This window comes from Ursus maritimus, unplaced genomic scaffold (genome assembly GCF_017311325.1).
Source record: "Ursus maritimus isolate PB19 unplaced genomic scaffold, ASM1731132v1 scaffold_9, whole genome shotgun sequence".
In the NCBI taxonomy this organism is placed as follows: Eukaryota; Metazoa; Chordata; class Mammalia; order Carnivora; family Ursidae; genus Ursus; species Ursus maritimus.
Genome location: NW_024427107.1, coordinates 21,056,151 through 21,061,467, shown reverse-complemented (window position 1 = coordinate 21,061,467; position 5,317 = coordinate 21,056,151). Strand labels below are relative to the sequence as shown.

Sequence of the window (5,317 nt, the reverse complement as noted above, 5' to 3'; positions counted from 1 at the left end):
CCTCTGCCTGCTGCTCTGCCTGCTTGTGCTCTCTCACTAGCTCTCTCTGTCAAATAAATAAATAAAATCTTAAAAAATAATAATAATAAAAGAAAGAAAGAAAAAGAAAAAAAGGTCTCAATAATGAAAGAAAGTGGAAAAGGAAGAGCAAAGTAAACCCAAACCAAATAGAAACAAGGAAAAGACAAATGTGAGAACAGAAATCAACAAAATTTTAATAAGAAATTTGATGAAACCGAAACATGGTTCTTTGAAAAGATCAATAATATTTGTAAACCTCTAGACAGACTGACCAAGAAAAAAGAGAATACATAAATCACCAGTAGCAGGCATAAGAGATCCTATGGACATTAAAAGGATAATAAGGAAATAGAACAAACAACTCTATGCTCATGAATTCAAGAACTTAAATGGGCCGGTGCCTTGAAAGACAGAAATTAACAAAACTCACTGAAAAAAGAAATAAATAACCTGAATATTCCTATATCTATTAAAGAAATTGAAAACCTTCCCACAAAGAAAACTCCAGGCCCAGATGGTTCCACTGGAGACCTCTATCAAACATTTCTAGGAAAAAATACCAATTTTATGCTATTTCTTCCAGGAAATGAATTGAAAAAATATTTCCCAACTTATTTTATGAGCCAGCATCACACTGATACCAAAACTAGAAATAAGACTCTGTAAGAAACTTCAGACCAATATCCATATGACCACAAATACCTAAATCATCAACAAAATTCTAGCAAATTATATTCAACAACATATAAAAATGTAATACATTATGAGCAAACTGGAGTTTATCCATGGAATATAAAGCTGGTTCAATATTTAAAAATCAATCAATATAATTCACTATTAAGAATTTTTTTTAATTGTAGATAATCCGAATTAATGAAAAAAGGAAGCCTTTGACAGGAGTCAACACCCATGCATGGTAAAAATTCTCTGCAAAGTAGGAATGGAAGAGAACTTCCTCAACCTGATAAAGGACATCTACAAAAAATCTGTAGCTAACATAACACTTACCCAAGTTTCAATCCAAATTATCCAAGACTTAATCATCTAGCCTGTAAAATGAGGATATAAATATTTGCCTCCTGGATTTATTATGAAAGTTAAAGTTATTAGCATAATATGTAGCACATTAAAAATAGTGAAAATAATCCTCTTTTCCAGCTGGAACCATAAGGGTACAGAAGAGAAGAAAAAGAAGGTTCCTACTGCGCCAGAAACCCTTAAGGAAAAGCAAAGGAATTTCACAGAATTGAAGATCAAGTGTTTGAGAAAGAAGTTTGCCCAAAAGATGTTTCAAAGGGCAAGGAGGAAGCTTATCTATGAAATAGCTAAGCATTACCACAAGGAGTATAGGCAGATGTAAGGAACTGAGATTCAAAGGGCGAGGATGGCAAGAAAAGTTGGCAACTTCTACATACCTGTGAAACCCAAATTGGCATTTGCCATCAGGATCAGAGGTAGCAGTGGTGTGAGCCCAAAGGTCTGAAAAGTGTTACAGCTCCTTCACCTTTGCCAGTTCTTCAATGGCACCTTTGTTAAACTCAACAAGGGTCCAGTTAACATGCTAAGGATTGTGGAACCATATATAGTATGGGGGGACCCAACTCTGAAGTGGTGAACAAATTGACCTACAAGCATGGTAACAGCAAAATCAACAAGTGAATTGCCCTGACAGGTAACACATTGATTGCTCGACCTCTTGGTAAATATGACATCATCTGCATGGAGGATCTGATTCACCAGATCTATACCGTTGGAAAATGTTTCAAAGAAGCAAACAATTTTCTATGGCCCTTCAAATTATCTTCTCCACGAAGGGGAATGAAGAAAAAGACCACCCATTTTGTAGAAGGTGGAGATGCTGGTAACAGGGAAGACCAGATCAATAGGCTTATTACAAGGATGAACTAAAGTATCTACCACGATTATTTTTGTAATCTACTCAGTTAGTAAATGACTACTTTCCTATTGAAAAAAATTGTGAAAATAGTTATTATTATATATGCAATAATAATAAAATTTATATTCATCACACATCAGTACTGCATTATTGGTTGGAATGTTTCATAGTCCAGAATTCATAATGTCTGCAATATTACCACACACCATACACACACACACACACACACACGCGCGCACACACACACACACACTGCACACTTTATAAAAAGCACAAGATGATTTTTTTTTAAGATTTTTTAATTTATTTGACAGAGAGAGAGAGACAGCCAGAGAGAGAGGGAACACAAGCAGGGGGAGTGGGAGAGGAAGAAGCATGCTCCCAGCGGAGGAGCCTGATGTGGGGCTCGATCCCAGAACGCCAGGATCATGCCCTGAGCCAAAGGCAGACGCTTAACAACTGAGCCACCCAGGCGCCCCCACAGATGATTTTTAAACAGTCAAACAAAAAGGAAATAAAACTGGAAAAGGAAAATAATATCCTATGACTGATCATTCTTTATGATAATGAGCACTAGCAGTCATTTCCTAAAATCTACTCCGTTGAAAAACAAAATGGAAAACACTGCAATGGATTTGAGATGAAATCTCTGACAAAGTTGTCCCCGTAAGAGAATCCAATGCAAGACATAGTTTCAGACTCACCAAATCAAAGTTTCCTAGTAAAGGTGTTACTTGTGGTTTTTCTTAAATCACAGTTCTCATTCATGAAATTTCCAACCAGTCTTCTGGAATCTGTGTCAGTTATGGATTTCTTTCTTTTAGGGAGTTTATATAGTAAGGTTGTCCAGATTAGTTCACAGCAGAAATTTTTATTGATATAAACTAGGGACCATTTTTCATGCTGGTGGGATTAAACTAAGAGCCAAATCTATGTGAGAATTAAGAGAGGAAAAGGGTACTTGCCCACCCACTCACTTGCTAAGAATAAATCTTCTGATAAACAAAAGTAAACTTTCTGAGGTTCCTACCCCCCTGCATCCAAGACTTAATGGACTCCTCAGTAGTTCTAAAAGTAGTAGTATGGTAGTATGAATGCTTCAGATACTTTATGCTTTATTTCAGAATATGGAATTCATAGCACTCTAAGAGTATTACCTTTATATTGTGTTGTAATTATTTCTGTGCTATATATTTTGGGGTGTTTGTGTGCCTATTATGCTCTATTTAAGTCCTGAGTTTTTCTTCCTCTATGTTTATGGTTTACTGATATACTAGGAATTTAGCTCAGTTTCTACCACCTCCAATAAGCATTTTATAGTTAAAATTAAATACTGAGGTTTTTTTAAAATCTTGGGTGTCTCACGCTATAACAAGGGCTAGTTTAACTAAAGAGTTTTAGTCTTTGGGACTGCAGAAACACATACAGAAATAAATTACTGATGGGTGGTCAGCAGTATAATGAAACTTCATTGAGTAATTCCTTATATATTCTTTAACGGAGTATACTGATCTTGCATCCTCATGGGAAGTTAAACTTAACAGATTCATACTGTTCTGATTGTTATGATGTATAGATTCCTTTATGAGTCTGCTGGCAGATGTTACTATTTTAAACACTCAGAAATCCATTAGATTAAGTACAACCATACAGTTGGACGCAAAATTTAATTTTCAAATGAAAAATGATTTCTAATGTAATTTATAAAACTTCATGATGTTTTTTCTTTGAGGATATGCACTATTAAATGTTCTTTGTAAAGCAGATACAAAATATGTATCCTGCTCTATAAAAGTTGATTTTATATCAATATCAAGGGATTTTGATGACATAAGAATACATGTCTTCACACTAAGGCAGTCCATATGGCCAAATAGCACGGAGCAATTTTTTTGCTATAAATGGAAACATTCACTAAAGGATTTCGCAGTCCTGAAAATCCCTGGTTGTAAACCATGGTCTCATAAAGACACTAATGAGCACACCCAAATGTGTAAGATAGGGAAAAATTTGTGCACTGGGGTGAGACAGAGGCAGCTAACGGTGGAATCCTCTTCTATGATATAAGGCAGAGAACAGATAGGATCTTTCTAGATACTACATATTGCTAAAAATAAGGTAATAGACAACTGTCTTCATGCCCTCTCCTCTAGCAACAGAAGTCTGATATTCCTCATTCTCAGCTCATGTGGTTTGGGTGAGACTAACACTAAACAGCTCCAAGGATGAGCATCTCAAGACAGATAAACCAGAGCCAATGAAACTCAATCAATCTTTATACTCTGCTTGGAACTATTGGGGGAAAAACATTTTCTTACACTTGAATTGTTGGCAAAATAGGACAGAAACCTAGAACTACTGACAGCTGTTTTATCACCATGAGGGAAGAGCCTGCTCAAAAAAATGGGGCCAATACAGAGAAGCAGAGCCAAGAGAGAAAGACAACCTTACTGACATCATTTGAGTCCCTGAATCAGACCATGTGAGTGAAGGTCTTGGGTTTTCAGATATGGAGTCAATCTTTTATTTTCTTTTTTTTTATAATAATTTTTTATTATGTTATGTTAGTCACCATACAGTATATCCTTAGTTTTTGAAGTAGTGTTCCATGATTCATTATTTGCTTATAACACCCAGTGCACCATGCAATATGTGCCCTCCTTAATACCCATTACCGGCCTATCCCAGTCCCCCACTCCCTCCCCTCTGAAGCCCTCAGTTTGTTTCCCAGAGTCTGTAGTCTCTCATGGTTCATTCCCCCTTCTGTTTACCCCCCCTTCATTCTTCCCTTCCTTCTCCTACCTATCTTTCTATTTCTTATGTTCCATAAATGAGTGAAACCATATGATAATTGTCTTTCTCTGTTTGACTTATTTCACTTAGCATAATCTCCAGTCCCGTCCGTGTTGCTGCAAATGTTGTGTAATTGTTCTTTCTGATGGCTGAGTAATATTCCATTGTATATATGGACCACATCTTCTTAATCCAGTCATCTGTTGAAGGGCATCTTGGCTCCTTCCACCATTTAGCTATTGTGGACAGTGCTGCTATGAATATTGGGGTGCATATGGCCCTTCTCTTCACTACGTCTGTATCTTTGGGGTAAATACCCAGTAGTGCAATGGCTGGATCAAAGGGTAGCTCAATTTTTAACTTTTTAAGGGACCTCCACACTGTTTTCCAAAGTGGCTGTACCAACTTGCATTCCCACCAACAGTGTAAAAGGGATCCCCTTTCTCCACATCCTCTCCAACATTTGTTGTTTCTTGCCTTATCAATTTTTGCCATTCTAACTGGCGTAAGGTGGTTCTCAATGTGGTTTTGATTTGAATTTCCCTGATGGCTAATGATTTTGAACATTTTTTCATGTGTCTGTTAGTCAATGCTTTGAAACTGGAA

At 36.6% G+C, this 5,317-nt stretch overlaps 1 pseudogene; it reads left to right on the top strand.

The window, feature by feature from the left end:
* Window positions 1-1,291: 1,291 nt before the first annotated feature.
* LOC103681281 lies at window positions 1,292-1,940 on the top strand (annotated as a pseudogene).
* Window positions 1,941-5,317: the final 3,377 nt, after the last annotated feature.